The sequence below is a fragment of the Parasteatoda tepidariorum genome, chromosome 4 (genome assembly GCF_982258835.1).
Source record: "Parasteatoda tepidariorum strain Cologne lab strain chromosome 4, Ptep-v5.0, whole genome shotgun sequence".
Taxonomy (NCBI): domain Eukaryota; kingdom Metazoa; phylum Arthropoda; class Arachnida; order Araneae; family Theridiidae; genus Parasteatoda; species Parasteatoda tepidariorum.
The window spans coordinates 114885114-114902137 of record NC_141758.1 but is presented as its reverse complement, the minus strand read 5'-3'; the positions used below and the strand labels follow the sequence as shown (position 1 = coordinate 114902137).

Here is a 17024-nt window from a genome sequence, read left to right as displayed (position 1 = left end):
ATATACTCTGTGATTTAAAGAAGGGTAAGTAAATATTTTTAGGTTTTACAAACCCCAAAGAAAAGTGACATACTACAGTAATTTATGGGAAGGTAAATAAATTATTTTTAGATTTTACAAATCCCAGATAAAAGTAACATACTATGCCATTCATTGAAAGGTAATTAATATTTTGAGATTTTGCAATCCCTAAAGAAAAGTCACACACTATGTGATTTAAAGTACAATCAATACCTGCCTTGATCCTCGCCTCAGCCAATGGCAACGAGTGCTTTTACATCTGTGCCTCTTCTCATACCATAGTCAATAAGTTCTTTGGCAGCTTCAAAATTCTCCGACACTCTTTCTAGGCATCCATCGAGAACCCAGGATCGCTTTTTGATTTTACTCTACAAATGCAGTTATTGAAACTGTTAATTTGAAAACATTAATAAAACAACGATGAATAAATAATGAGAAATAAAATACTGATGCCAAAAATCTGCGTTTAAAGAAACCGTTTTTAATTTAAAAACTGTTGTAGGAGATGCAACTATATATTTTTCATAAAATTATCTAACATTCTCAACAAAAATTAATTTTTAGATCACTTAAAGTGCAAAAGACTTTAACCTAAATTTATTAACAATAACAGTGTTAGAATATAATATTAAATAATATATGTTTATCAATACACTGTTCTTGTTCATTAAAAACTTGGAAAACTAACAAATTTTGAAACATGATAAAGTATTTATTAACCTCTTTTTAAATATCTAAAATTTAATCATGCATTATAAATTGCAAGCATCAAGAAAAGTCAAGAGAACGAAGAACAAAAATACCAAATTTTTAAATTATTATAACTCAATCAAACTTTTAATGACATTACAGTTCAATTAAACATATAAAAATTTGATATCAAAGTATTATATTGATAATGTATATAAAAGAATGAGTTCTTCATGTGAATCAGTTTGATGAAAATGTTACTCTTGAACATTACTTATTAAGTATTGTTAATTAATTATCAACTACATTTTAATGCGTTATTGCTTAATAAGCATAATTAATTTTTATTAACGTCATAGTAGCATAAATATTAAATACTTAAGCAACAAATAAGTTTTAGCACTAATTATTTAATAATAAATAAAGAATAAACTACTTTTTTGAAAATTATTTTTAACACAATGAAGCTTTAACCTTAACAATGTTTATAAATAATATGATATTAAAAAAACATATACTGGTAATATAAATTAATTTCAAATATTTTTCAATCTTCCAGAATTATACTCTTTTATATAAGCATTGTATTTTTAAAATATTGTATTAGAATCATAAATAAAATGATACAGCATACATAAAAAAAAATTTGTTTACACTGGTAACAGAAAAATTTTAAAAAATCTGAAAAATAAAAAAACATAAAATTTAGAAAAGGGTCTCTTTCCCTTGGATGGTAGAATACAAATGAATTATTTAACAAGATTGAAAAAAAATTTAACTCATTCTATAATTACATTTCTTAAACAATTTTAAAAACTATGAGAACATGCAGTTGTTCATGGTCTGTATTATTTTAAGACTTTTTAGAAGTGTCTAATTTTTAGATTTGTAATTCTATCTAATTTTATCACTAATTCTATTTTTTAGCATAATCTCAAGCTGTTATGATCCAATGAAAAACTTTCTTCGGCGCTCTTTAAAACTTTTTAACCGATAAGTTTTCTGAAAGAGAAAAATCTGATGACTTAGCTTTAAATTTACACTCGTAAATTTATTATATATATATATATATATATATATATATATATATATATATATATATATATATATATATATATATATATATATATATATATATATTTGTAGTAGAGCTATAAATACGTACACATTAAGAAATCACAATTGTTTATTAAACTTATATTAGCTATAAACTCCTTATAAAATATATTTTTGGAATACTTACTATTTTTCCATTAGATGAAATTTAAATTAAAGTATTTTTATAAGTAATAGAAAATTAAGTTACTTATATTATCACTTATTTCAAATTATTTCTATAAAAAAAACTATAATCTTGGTAAAGCTGATCTACATCCTTAGAAGAGTACCTAGTACTGAAATGTTAGATTTATACTAACTAGATTTAAAAAAAACTCATTGTTCAACGACGATTCCTGTAAAACATAATGATAAATACTTTATAATGTGTTAAATACAGAAACAATTTGAAGGTAAATAATGTCAGTCTTACCAAATAATCATGAATAGTCTCAACAGTAGGTGGCATTTTTCTCCACTGACACTGGTACACAAGATCAGTATCTAAATTATAGGTCTGAGCAAGAGCCAATGCTTCTCCATATTCTTCGCTGTTAATCTTTGCAAAAAGAGAAAAGAAGAAAATTAAGAAAACCTAGCTTGCAAGTTAGAATGCATTGGAAATACGGTATTATCACAAGAATACAAAAACATAAAATTTAAACTAAAAATAAAATAGTTCTTTTTAATTACAATATCAATAAATTTAGAAATATTCAAATATTTTTTAATGGAATAGATCACGTTTACAAGCATAAATGCTAAATATAAATAATTCTATTTAAACTAAAACATTTCAGCATATTCAGTAAAATTTGTGTTTCAAAAATAAATAAACATAAAAATCAAATGATCATCAAAATTTTAAGGACGAGGAAGTCATTTATTAGTTCATGAAGTATTCTTTTATGTATACAGTGTTCGCCCCTACGCCTTTTTAGAAGGGCATCCTGACCTACCTATCCTTTCATATGCCCTCTTTCACCTTTTATAATAATAAGCCATCATCGCTTAAAAACACTGACCACTGTATAAACAATAATTTTACATAGGTAAAATTATCTGTATACATAGGTTTAATTCTGATTACTTTTGTCATGATAATTTCCAACTGGTTAAATTTTTATAAGTTTCCCTTTTTTTTTTGGAAGGTATAATTGATGAATTTTTTAAAGAATTTTAAAGTTATTTTTTCAAAACCTTTTTTTTAAAAAAAAGGTATTGAAAAAATTTTGAAAAAGAAAACTGTTTCGTTAAAAATTTCTTTCCTCTTAATTTTCAGCTTAAATTATCGAAAAAAGCTGTTAATCAAAAGTTTTTTTCAAGTTGTTTATCAAAAATCTGTGAGATTCATCACTGTTTAATGTTTTAGTGAGGTACACATTTTTAACTGTTGCTGAACATTTCATAAAAACTTTCAAAAAAGCATTCAATGACTTATTGGAAATATAACTTCAAGTAAACGAAGACTTGCAATTGGAGAAGAAGTGCTATCCCCTGAAGAAGTGTTGTCTTACAAACACACATAGCTTCAAAAATTGTCCAAATTCATCAAAAGTTGGCTAGAAGGTTGCTTTAGTCAAAAATTGGATAAAACTTTTTCAATCTAAACTTTACGGAGTTACGAAATTTTCTAATGCACTGCCATATTTTCTTAATTATTTATTTTAAATAAGAGATTCTATTCTTTTGAATTTTATTTTGAAATTAAAAAAAAAGATATATTCTCGCTTTCTCCCGGTTAGTTTAAGTCTGACCATTCTAAAATTATCTTTCAATAGGACTGGCCTCATCGTTCTACAACATCTGAATTATATGATTTACGGTATTCATAAAACTATATTACACTGGTGTGCAAAAATTAAGGAAAGTGAAGTGAATGAATGATAAAGTGAATGAACACCCAGTAAAGGAACACTTAATTTTGGTTATTTTTTAATGCTCTTTATGAATTTATAAGCCATACAAATATTTAAAAACAAGCCTATGCTTGAAATTATAACATATAAATACTCGGAAAATGCTTACTTTTTTTTGTAATCATGAATGGAAAATTAAAGTGTCATCATATTAACACATACTGTTCATTCACTAGGAAATCTATGCCCAATAAAGGAACATGCCTGTTCCCTCACTGGTTAGAAGTTGTTTTTCGTATTTTTAACATACTTTTGATGCGGAACATCACTAAAGATACAAGAAAATTAAAGTTTATCTTTTATTTTCATTAACTTAGAAAAAAAACAGTAAAGGAACACTTGTTCCTTCACTGGTTTTTCATCGTTTGGTGATCCAGTGAATGAACACCCCCTTATCTCAGTATTTCATTATGCTATGATGAAAAATAAAACGTAACTTCAATAACTATATTTTGAATTCTCTTTTTCCCAGTGAGAAAAATAAAACTGTTTCATGCAATTAATTCCACTTCAAACATATTAATACAAACACTCTCCTTATAATTTTTTCGAAGAAATAAGGTGTTGCAGAGATAATAACAAATTCAAAAATTTCTCCAGAGATGTCTATTTGACCAGGTAATCCAAAACATTGCTAGATGACTTCCTATTGTTTGGCAGTAAGCTATTGTTACCAATCAATCTAAAGCAGTACTTTCAAATTCTTATTCTTAATCAATATATATGAAATGTTCCTTCACTGGGTAGTGTTCCTTCACTGGTTGGTTTACCCTACTTAAGCTAAAAACATAATTATACAAATGACCAAAACGTCAATGTTACACGGGATTGACAATAAAATTCTAACCTTTAGTAATGATCACATCTATGCAGGATGATGAGGACCAGGTTGCTGAGAAGCTCTTAAGAAATTGCTGCCCAATCCTGCTGTAGTGCTGTTCGTGTTCAATTGCCTTAAAATCCAGGGACCTCGTCATCCATTCCATGCGTCCAATATCTTCTCTCTCAAACAGTTCTGTGACAGTCACTGTACGAAAAGGTGTAAACATTATCGTTCATGAAGATGCACTCACAGCACCTCTAAAAAGACGCTCTTGAGGAAGAAGAACCTTAGCGGGCTCCAGTTACTGAAGCATCTTGGAAGACGTGTACGGGTACTGTAACGAAACAAACTACATTAAATAAACAGCTCTTTTTTGTAACAACTCATTCCAGACACACATCAACTAAATTATATTTTTAAAAAAACCCGTAAGCAAAATAAATGAAAAAACATGTAACCTGTTCGTATGAATCTTAAATACAAAACCTCTCTCCATAAATTCTCTTGTTCTTTTATTTTGTGTGATCTCTTTAAGTGTTTTTTTTATTTCATGCTTGTGTTAGCCAGATTTTGTTTTACACTTAATAACTCCTCTCCCCTTTGAAGAACATCTCCAGAGAAAACAAAGGAACAGTTATTTATGAACTTATTTATGTACATACTACTTCTCCAAAATTTAGGTTGAAATCAATGCATTATGATGCAATTGGGAATAATATAAAAGAAACACAACTACTTCCACTTAGTAGGAATAACATTTACCATGACGCAATGCTAAATTCTATGCCACTATCCACATAAATGCCACTATCCACATAAATCAATTATTAATCAAAAATCGAATATCAATTACTTTTCTTTATAATGCAATAAAATCTGGCGAGCAGCTATTTAAACGATCAAACACTTCGTTTGTTTATTTGTGGCTTGAAGTTAGGCTCGCAGAAAATGCCGTTCATGGTTTAAATTTAGTAGGAATAACACAACCTGTGACGTAGGCTATAGTATACCCAATTAAAACATATCACATTAAACTAAACTTTTTAAATATCAAATTAAATGCGACACACGATTTTTTTAAAACTAGAATTGCTGCACAATATTAAACTTTAAAACTTAAAATTGCTAAATTATTTTTAGACTCAAGCAGTAAGCATTGGTAAACAATTCAGATATCAAATTAGATATCAAATTAAAATATTCAATTTAGATATCAAATTAAAATATTAAAAAAAAAGATTAGAATGTAAATAAATACTATAATTTAACTTCACAAGAAATATAAACAACGAAAACACCTATTTACAAATATATAGCCATTTCTAAAGACTGAAGCTAATTAGATCTTTTTTTTAAAAAAATCAAAATGCTTTGTTTTATCTTATCTTGATTAGTTTTGAAACCAAACAAAATAGTACTTAACAGTTTTAAACTTCACAAAATTAGATCCAACAATCTTTTTAATTATTTATATACATAACTTAAAAATATTATTTAGGAACACAATCACTTTTCTCTACAATTAAATTCGTTTAACGCCAATGCTTTTCAATTTTCAAGTACAATAATTTTGGGCAGACTATATTTGAGGGTGCCCCTTGATTCTCGCCAAGTTGTGATCGCGGTCGATCGCTAAGCTGGGCGATGTTGAAACCCAATCGTGATTCTGATTGGTTAAGATTTTAGCGTTATTTTTAAATGTTCAACGGTATGTAATTTCAGAGGTCCGTTAGTTCTACTTTGGATACCGGCTGGTAAGGTTACTTTTGAATCTGGTCAATAAGATCGAAGGTATGTGGGCAGTCGTAAAAAGGGATTTAAGAAAAAAATGTCACCGCTATTCCGGTATTATAGACGCTATTTTCGATTCGTATTTCGTCGAATTTATGTGGCGATGGAGATACACAGATTCTATTCATGATAAATTTAGATAGTATCTAACTGTTATTAGATAATTCTGTGCACCTAAATCTGAGAATATTTAAGCTTAATCAAGAAGTGAGTTTTTTTTCCTTTTCTTTCTGCGACTACTCCATTAATATTTGTTTCGATTCAAAATCCTTTTTATTGGATTTATTAATTTTGCTTATATTGGGTTCATTGCAAGCTTTATCCGATGTTTTGTTGAAATTTTCCAATACTTTACTGAAATATCATAATGCTTTGGCAGCCATTCCTGTTACCACGGTGTTCCGCGCAAATAGGAATGGCGCTAAACATAAGATCCCAATTTCGCCAAGAGACACCCTCAATTATTATATTTTTTCCCTTTTGCACTTATACTCGTACTCTTTGACTCGATGATGAAAATTGCGTATGGTTCTTAATGTTTTCAGCTTAACCTTTATTTGTAAGAGTTTTAATTTTCCTCGAAATCTTTTCTGATTCAGTTTCAATCGTGTATGGATAGCTTTATCATCAATCATACTATTTGGTGACTCTTTTAGATTTACTCTTTGCATAACACTAATTCTATCAAAGTATTCTTTTAGTTTCTTTTTTGAGTTGATGTTTCGCAGTCAGGTCATTTTCTTGTCTCTGCCAAATTGGTTTTTCTCATGAAGGAGGTTTACTTGTTTAGCATTGACTGTCGGTTTCTTTCTTCTGTTCATTCCTACACGACAAATGAATCACTTGCCGAGTTAAAAAATTAATTTACATCTTAAAGTGGGCATAAATTTCGAGACAAATTTAAAACGATTAGTTCTTATTGACTGAAATGAGATGGTTTCGCACAAATTAGTTTTTTTCTCTCCATATTGGGGAATCAATATTTTCAAGCAGCTTAACGCAGAGGTGACAAATGCATGAATTATGAACGACATGCGAAAGTAATAAAGCTAAAAGCGAATAAATACTAATACTGAAATTTAAAAATTTTTCAAAATATTTCTTCGTTTTTTTCAATCGAGGAATATGTGTTAGTTTCCTATTGCTCTTATTTAATAATCTAATTGAACCAATATCATTTATCACGGACAGATGGACGTTTTAAAGGAATTTAACTGCCAATGATTTCAAATTCATCACCGTATATTTGAGAAATGGCCATAATTTTCTTTTACTAACGAAATGGCCATATTTAGGCAAACGAAAATATTTGGTGAGCTAATAATTTTCTACAATAGGCTAACATTTTGGAGACAAAGTTCAAACTTTTGGTTTTTAGATTATGAATCAACCGAAACCTCAGTTTCACTACTTTTTGACGAGTGTCATAACAATGCTCCAAAATTTGTTAACGTTTGAATCAAAATTCTAGCTTGAAGTAAAATAATCAGAAATTCGATAACTTGATTTGGTCATTTTTTTAACGTTCGAAAAAACAGAAAGTTTTGATAGATTAACGATAGCCTATAATGATCTAACCTTGTGAGGGTAACGTTGAAATTATCATTGTCATCACTGTATACATTAGACTCTTCTTTATCAAAATCACTGTAAGCTTTAGGAAATAATTTTTGATATTGTGTTCGAGTTTATACTACAAATATAGACGTACACTACAAATATAGACCAACAGATACTAAACACTTACTTTTCAAACTTAATTTCAAGGAGATAACTCCATGAAACGGTATTTTGGCTCAAATGATGCTCCTAAAATAAATTATTCCAGTAAATTACTTATTTATCACATTTAATTCAAAAAAATCTTGGATTCAGTAGCATAACTTACTTTAAACATTTAAACTTTTAGAACACCAAAAGCAATCGTTGCCATGAGAACATAAAATGAACTAAAGCAAGTCATTTGAACTTACGTAAAAAATAAGTATTGTTTATGCGAACCTAGAAAAAAGATAGCAATTTTTAACATTCATTTTCATTCCTTATTTTAGAATTGCTTTTTGGCGAGTTTTTTCTTTTTGTTGCTGTACGCATAAATATTTGATGCTGAATTTAACTAAAACTCATATTGTATAAATTGTTAATAGGAGTTATTAAATGTGTTTATTCATCAAGTTATTCATTTCGCTTCAATCCTACGTCTAAATTTCGACTACGAGAATCCTTCTAAGAGACGTTTTTAGATAGTTGTTTCGTAGACGTCTCCTAAGGTCCACCGCATATTTTAGCCATATTACGTCTATCATAGTTATCCATCAGACGTCTGTGCCATTTTAGGTTATACATTTATAAGTTATTTGAAAATAACTAGTAGTAAAAATTCTTTAAATATTGTTTCAACAATAATTTGTTGTTGTTGCTGAGCTAACGAAAATAGCAAGTGAGTTAAGCTAATTCCTTCGTTAGATTACTGATTCAGTTTTAACAGTTATAATAGTATTTAAATGTAAGGAATATCTATGAAAAATTAGGAAAAAATAACCACAACGATATTTTTGTTGCAATAGGTTGTCTATCGCAGGTTAAATTTTTCTACTATAAACCAGCGTTTGGAGGTAAAATTTAATCTTTTAGTTATCGTTAAAAAAGTAAAGCTAGTTTCAGTCATAATCTATTTTTTTTTTGGCATGTTGAAAACCATTTCACACAACAGTCTGATGATTGGAGACAAAATTATAACTTGCCAAAAATTCTGCAGATCTTACTTTGGCTACAATTTTAGTTTGAGCAATGAGTTAACGAAAATATTTTTGTGAGAGAAAGGCAGCTAACGATTAATATGGGTTACGCTTTGTTTCGGATTTTGTAAATGTAAAAACAATTGATATCAATTTTTTTTTTTGTTGAAGCTTGCTACCTACAATGGATAAAATTATGCATTTAGACAATAAGTCTCGCTGATTCAGGGGATAGAGGGCTTTTCCTCCCAAAAGGGTGACCTTGGCTCAAATTCCACAGGTGGCTGATCGTTAAGAATTCTACTCCTGGCTTTTACTGACGACTGTGGTGACGTAAAATATCCTTGTTGGTAGATGGGTTCGAACTCCCTTGTACTTAGTATGAGAGGCTTTCGGGGTTTTTCTTTTCATGTTTCGCATTTCTTGTATTCTACTCCATAAGAAAAATCCTTCACGAAGGCTAGTTTATGTCAATACTCTTGATCAAAGAGTTCCCCCTGTCGTCTGGGATGTTCTCAAAGTTACAAGGCTAGGCAGTTGGACATTGGTAGACATTAACTCAAAAATAGATCGGCTGCCTGATGCCGGTTATAAAACAAAAGGAATCGGTAAACGCATTGAGAAAAAATCAAAATTATGCTTTCCTGGAGAAAACTTACTTTAAACTTCTTGCTAAAGCTTTTTTTTTTATGGGTGCGTTGACGAAAACTTTTGGCGGATCAATGTATGAGATTAATATTACATGACTTAGCAGTTTGAAACAAAATCAGATTAAAAAAATAAGCTTAATCAGCTATAAAAGCTGTTATGGTTTCAAAAATGCATGTAAGCAGGTTAGAAGCAAGTATTTCTGCTATAGACAAAATTGTTCTTGGCTGAGGGGGGATGGAGGTTAATGGTTAGTTATTTCGTAGACCAATGGCACGATAGTGGCAATTTAGTCAGCATTCAACACAGATCGCCATTTCCGCAGACGATCGAATGGAAATCGACCTGAATCTGTATGGGTTTCATGAAGCAGCCCAAACACCGTTTTTCCCAAAGATAGTTCAGTTCCAGACCCACTGAGACATCGGGACTCTTTTCTTATTGTGGTAAAGAAAATTAAGCTAGCTGGCTGATAAAAAGTTTTAAGGGCTATTTTAACTTACGATGTTCTCATATAATCTAGGCCTTTGTGGGCAAATGTTAAACTTCACTTCAAAAAGTTGCAGAATTTTTAAAACTTAACAAAACGCTATTTTGCAGTAATTATTTGGTATAAGATTATATATATATATATATATATATATATATATATATATATATATATATATATATATATATATATATATATATATATATATATATATATATATATATACATATATATTGCTAATGATATAGAACTACAGCCTTAAATTTAGTAGTAAAATTCAACCTTTCGAAGTTGGATATCAAAAACTTATTTAAATTTATTTAAGCTATATTTTCCCCCTTTTTGGTGCTTAGCATACGAAACTTTTTCCTGGCATAACGTTTAACTAACTATCTAAAATTCGATGGAAAAATCTACAGATTATCTAGAACTTAAAATATCGTCCGCACAAATTACCTTGTTTGAACTCACTCCTGGAAAACATTTAGTTTGCGTCTTTGAACATCAAAATCCGATAAATGGATAAAAAGTTATTCAGAGTGGTCCGATTTTTTGGAACCACGTACTTGATATTTATAATTTAATAAAAACTTAAATTATTCATATATTTTTAAAAACCAAGTTCAATTAAAATTTAAACTTCTACAGCTTGAAGCCATGAAAGTATCTATTAAATCTTCATACAACTTGCAGTGGGTAAAATAGTGATTGCTTCTGTCACATTATCTGTTATAACATAATATTTTAACATGTATTATTGCGAACTGCAGCATTAGATATCATTAAGTATTATATTATATAAAAAAAAATATATTTGTAGTTTTTACTGAACAGCAATCAATAAATTTAATTTAAATACAAGGCACAATACGTTTATACACAGAGGTTTATTTATTCATTCATTTATAACCGTCGCTGAGTCGCCAACCCAAGACTGCTAATGTTCAACTCCGTAGCCTTGTCATTTTGAACCCAATCCAGACGACAAGGGCACTCCTGGATCAAGTATTGGGAGAAATTTGTCTTCCTGGGTGACTAATTTGATGGAACTAACCCGCATTTGCGTTATTAAGAGAAGAGAATCACGAAAACCCTCCACGGTTAATCTGACTGCAAGGGGACCCTAACCCGTGATCCTACAACCTCTGAGGATATTTTACGTCAGCACATACGTCGATGCAAGAAGGATGCGGAATTAATATCGACCAGCAATCGGGATTTCACCTCATTGAATCACCTCATTGGAAGGCAAACGCTCTATGCCCTGAACTATCACGGCTCCACACACATTGGTTTAGAAAAATAAGATAAAAATAAAATTAAAACTATCCAATAAAAGTCAGCTTTTTTTTTAAAATAAAAGACTGCTTCCTAAAGAAAATCCGCTTGGACTTTTTTAGAAAAGGCCAACTTTTATAGCTACCCTACTAACTAATGCTTAAAATGGACAAGTATTTCGAAAACACTATTTGTGGTGGAAGAAGAGGTTTACTGCCTTTGGGTTTAACATTTGATGGCAAAATTCAAATTTGTCATTTTAAGAACAAAATCTTTAACAGTTTGCTCTTGTTATGTTATATTATTTTGTGGGCAAGATAAAAATTTTAGTCAGGTTGATCTGTAAACTAATAATTTGATTTTGGTAATACGGATTATAGCAATTACTAATGAAGTATAACTGCCTATTTTGGTTCATTTTTTAATCATTAAATAAAACAGCGATTGTAAAAAATATTAATTGCGATATTCATCCAAAAAAAAAAAGAATTAAGCTTTCTTATGAAATTTTTTTTTAAAAATATTGAAGCGCTCAACGCTGTTGTTTAAATTGTATTGCAAAGAAAATTTCGAAAAAAATCAAAATAGCGATTAGAACAACAGCTAGTGTTTTTACTATTTTTCTAAATTTATACAATGTGCAAAATAAAGAGTGGACATCCTGAATAACGTATGATCTAATGATCGGATATTTTTTTCTGGATTCTTAGGACTCAATCTTAATAGTTTATGTCTTAACCTATAAAATTTAATTATCGGAAGATAATTCAGGCTAAAAAATAATATCTGATAAATATTTATTATTTTATTAAGTAATAACCGAAAAAAACTTGATTTCTGAGGTATAAAAAAAACCTTACATAATTTTAAAGTATCTAATTTTAAATAATCAATAAACTAATTTGATAACTTTAATTTATCAAATTTCAATACAAAAATCGAACAAAATCGCTCAAATAGTTTTTGAGAAATCAAATTTTGAATATACGATTCAAGATATAACATTAAGAAAAAGAGAATTTGAAGAGTATTTCGGTGACTAAATGTAAAACCAATATGAAAGTTTGATGATGCATTTTTTGCTAAACTTTCTAGAGAAATAACAGCGATAAAGCTGGAAATCTATTAAGTTATGAATGAAGCAAAAATAAATTCTTCTTAGCCTAATTAACAGGGCCATTGGCATGTAATAAACACTAAATTACTTAATATTTTCACAAGAAATTTCAATGCATAGAACGAAAAATTTGAAATTTCAACATTAGTTGCTGTTATCATTAAGATAATTTCAACAGCAAAATAATGAACAACAACACTATTTAATTGCATTTATTTTTGATTTACCAATGCCCATATTTAAAATTGATTTGTCATAAAGGCTTGATGGAGTGCAATTTTTGAACCTAATCCAAGCATTAAAATCCCAACATGCATGGAGTAATTCCAAGGATAAATAAAAATATTTTCAGAAGAGATTGCAATTAGCATCAAATTATTTTAAAAATTATGTAATAGTATTTTTAATTTCAAAAAATACTTATATTTGTATTATATTAAATTTTCAAACACAATTTTAATAAATCTATTTTAACAAAAAATTAAAAAAAAATGTTTTCAAATCTACTAAACCAAAGGTTTTTTCAGTACGAAGTTTTTTTCATATTTTTTCAACTTAATAGTAAAAAATTAACAAAAATTATAATACTTTTAACTGAATATGGCATGCGCAATTGTAAAAAAAATTGTTTTACTGTTGTATTAATATTTTAAGAAACGTACAGTTGTAGCAAATTTTTTAACATATCTGACGGATGTAAACAAATCGGGTAACACTCAATGCATTTATATAAATGTTTAGAAAAAGATTACGTAGTCATTCTTACTTTTCAGGATAAAATAAAAATCCAAATTTTTCTTTTTTAAATTTTCAAACTGTAACGATATTAACCACATGCATCTTTAAACATACATCTCACATCTGTTTTTATTTTCCAGAAAAGAATGGGGTGTACTCAATCTTAAATTGTTTGATGGCTTTAAAATAGTTGTCAAACAATAGACGTCTCCTTAGTATTTATTATAAGGATTCCTCATCTTGGCCCTCTGTGGATGTATTTTTTCTTTGTTCTCACCAATTTACAAAGGGGAGTCGTGGTGGCTCTGGGGATAAAGTGTTGGGTTCGAACCCTAGCGATGGCTGATCAATACGAATTTCGCATCCGTCTCGCACAGATCACAGTGACGACGTAAAATATCCTCAGTGGTAGATGGATCATGGATTAGACCCTTGCCGACAGTCTAACCGTGGGAGGTTTTCGTGTTTTCCTCTCTATGAAACGAAAATGTGGGTTAATTAAATCAAAAAATACTTCACGAAGGCAAATTTCTCCCAATACTTGATCCAGCAATTCCCTTGTCTTCTGGATTGAGTTCAAAATGACAAGGCTACGGAGTTGAACATTAGTAGTCGTAAATCCCTAAAATTTTGTCGAATGTCCAACGACGGTTATAAAATAAAATTTACAAAGGGGTAGGAGTTAAATCAATTCTACAGATTCGGAAAAAGCTTTTTCAATGAGATTTTCACAACTGATCAAATTGTAGTTATTTAAGCATATCCCTTGTTGTTTGATGGGCATTGGACAGGGGGACATTTAATGACCAGCATGTAAAAATACGTACTTTTTACTTTTGTTAAAAGTAAGAAAATTGCCACGCATGCATAAATGCGAAAAATTTTCTTGATGGTATTTTTCCACTAACTATTTGGATAAAAAAAAGCTCTTTTTAAGTTAAGGAAAATGAAAAAGATTGTGTTCATCAAAATTCAAGTTTATTGGAATCAAAGTTTAAGAAAATATTCTTCGTGTTCTGAAATCTGTTGCTTTGAGCGGAGAGAGAAAGCTAACAAAAATAACTAGCAAAGTTATTAAGGGTTTTATATAGTATAAATAGTATTACTGTAACTAGAAAAAAAACTAAAAATGTTTTTGAATCTTAATTGAGAAGTTAAAATTGAATTTTCTATGGAAACAGGTTTAGGTCTTAAAATTTATGGAACATGAGAATAAAATTCTTACCTGAATTATGGAGTATCACATTATCAGAAAAGAAGGCCGCAACTTGTTCTGTAAAAATTGCAAATAAAATAATGTATAAATATGTTAATAGGCATTTCAAACCATAAAATTCAATAAAAAAATTCATTAAAAAATTAATGATACTTATATTTTACAAAATGTAAGTGTGCACGGTGCAAAAGATCATAAGAGCAGGGAAAAACGAGACAGTAACTTATAGTTTGTCTATATAAAGAACTCCCCTTAGGACAAAGTCTAAAACCGTCTACTGTTATGGAAATCAGAAAACAGTAGAAATAATTAATCACAAGAGGGTACTTTTATTAACGTCAATGTTTCATTAAATTTGGTAATAAGCACTGCCGGTATTATGGTAATTGGTGTAGTTTTAATAGGTAGCAAAAATACTAATGGTACAGTGTATTTTATTAGTCTATTTGGTACCTACTAAAACTGCATCAATTCTGCGCAGTTTTATAATAGATATTGTTATTATAGATTTGTACTACTAATGTGAATTATTTTTATACCCTCCAAAGGCTCAATTTTAAGAACTGATTGGATGGAAATTATAAGTAAATCAAACAAGCAATTTATTTCTCATTATTAGTCGTAAATAAATTATACTTTTACAAGCTTTTAACTAATGTACTTTATTATACATGCACATACCTATAAATTAATTATATGTTTTGTACTCAAATAATCATCTCATTTTCAAGAAAGTTGAATCTTAGTGAAAATAAATTTTAATTTAGAAAATTTTATGTTTGATTGTCTGCATTTTTAACATTTTAAGACAGTAGTTTAAAAAAAATCTTAGTAAAATTTAATGAAAGTTGTTGAAAAATTCACTGAAAATTTGAAAAAAGTTCAGAGGGAATGTATTGTCTCCGATTCTATAACATAATTTAATAATATATATTAATTAGTCAATTGTTAGCATTAATTAGTTAGCTCTTGAGTTCACCCTTTTGAGCTGTTAAGACCGAAACTTATTAGTTTTCATAAATCCGATCATTAGAACAAAAGCTATGCAGAGTTATCTCACTTTCTCTCTCTTTTTTTTAAGTGGTCCATTTGAGCTGCTAAATTTGAATGAAATCAGAATGGGATGTTATTCATGCAAATTCATTGTTTCTACAGAAAAATTTATTCTTTTAGTTGCATTTGTTTTTGCAATTATTGTATGAAAGGTTAATACTTTACGAACTTGATATCAAAACAGTTTAAAAAGTTGGTACAATCATGTCGATTTATTTATTTTTACAAATGATTTTTTTTAAATAATAATTTTTTTTTGTTTCTTTTTGGTAATTTAGTATATTTAATGTCGCATTCATCATGATGCACTTTTTTTGGATCTTGGTCCAACAGATGCGACTTTTTATATAGTAATTTTGCCAAACGTATTTAATTTTTTTTTTTTTAATATTTATTTTCAGCCAGATTCTTCAGAAAAAAAAGAGCCAGAATGTTAATTTTTATCGAGATGATTTATAGAATACCTACTTCTCTTATTTACTAAGGAAACAATATATATACTTATTACTAAATTATATGAATAATTGAAAAATTAAGTTATTAATTAATATCAGAAATTAATATTCAATTTTATTAATCAATTAACAGAATAATTGATAAATCTATTTTATTAATATGAAGAGATTGAGTCGAAGAAAAATAGCACTATAGTCATGAATATTAAAAAAATTCTTTAAATCTGAAACAAGTCTTATAGTTGGAGGTTTTAAGGCAATTGTTTCGCTTTCAAATTTCAAACTTCTCCAGACTAAACTTTCAAACTTACTCAAGTGGAAATTGGAATTTAGTTAATTTTTATATCTGAATGACAAAACTACCCATCGAATTTTTGGGGGCTATTTCTATATCATGACGCCCGGTGGCTGAGTGGAGCCACAGGTCCTTGGTTCGATCCTTGGGCCGGGCAAGGTTGACTCAGCCTTTCATCCCTTCAGTAGGTCGATGAATGAGTACCATGGGAACTAAACACTGGGGGTTTTGCGCTCGGCTGATCCCCTAACCGGAACATCTGCTCCTGCACTCCAGAGCCCAAGGTCAAGAAAACTAAGATGGGCACAGTAGGCCTTGGCCCTCTATGGGCTGTCGCGCCACTGAGTTCAGTTATTTCTATATCATCAGTCCAGAATCTTATTTTCAATCAAGATTAATAATAATGTTCTTTGTAGTCTTGGAAGCAAAGGAAATGTCTTTTAGCTGTCACCGACGTTTGTGATGCTGTAGTGTGTCTACCAATACATAAACACAATTCTAATTCACTAGTATATAAGATATGCTAACTCGCTTCAATGTTGGGGTACCTTTTCATAGATGAATTGTCGATATGACTCTCCCCACAATGCAATTGATATTAAACAACCTTGCAAATTTTATTTTTAAAGTTTAATAAAATTTATTTTCACTTTT

At 29.1% G+C, this 17024-nt stretch overlaps 1 protein-coding gene and 1 pseudogene across 2 annotated transcripts in view; both read right to left on the bottom strand.

Moving 5' to 3' along the window:
• The window catches only part of LOC147812584 (uncharacterized), a 45576-nt pseudogene extending 40799 nt beyond the window's left edge, over positions 1 to 4777 (bottom strand). The window contains exons 1-3 of the transcript XR_015433420.1: positions 4592 to 4777; positions 2243 to 2368; positions 279 to 389 (exon numbers count right to left, since the gene is read on the bottom strand). The product of XR_015433420.1 is annotated as an uncharacterized LOC147812584 (transcript). The remainder of the gene's footprint in view (positions 1 to 278; positions 390 to 2242; positions 2369 to 4591) is intronic.
• LOC147812583 (uncharacterized) overlaps positions 1 to 17024 on the bottom strand; it is a 106615-nt gene that overhangs the window by 66481 nt on the left and 23110 nt on the right. The window contains exons 5-8 of the mRNA XM_087162364.1: positions 14577 to 14624; positions 4576 to 4885; positions 2243 to 2368; positions 235 to 389 (exon numbers count right to left, since the gene is read on the bottom strand). The gene's annotated coding sequence lies outside the window, so the exon portion shown is untranslated. The remainder of the gene's footprint in view (positions 1 to 234; positions 390 to 2242; positions 2369 to 4575; positions 4886 to 14576; positions 14625 to 17024) is intronic.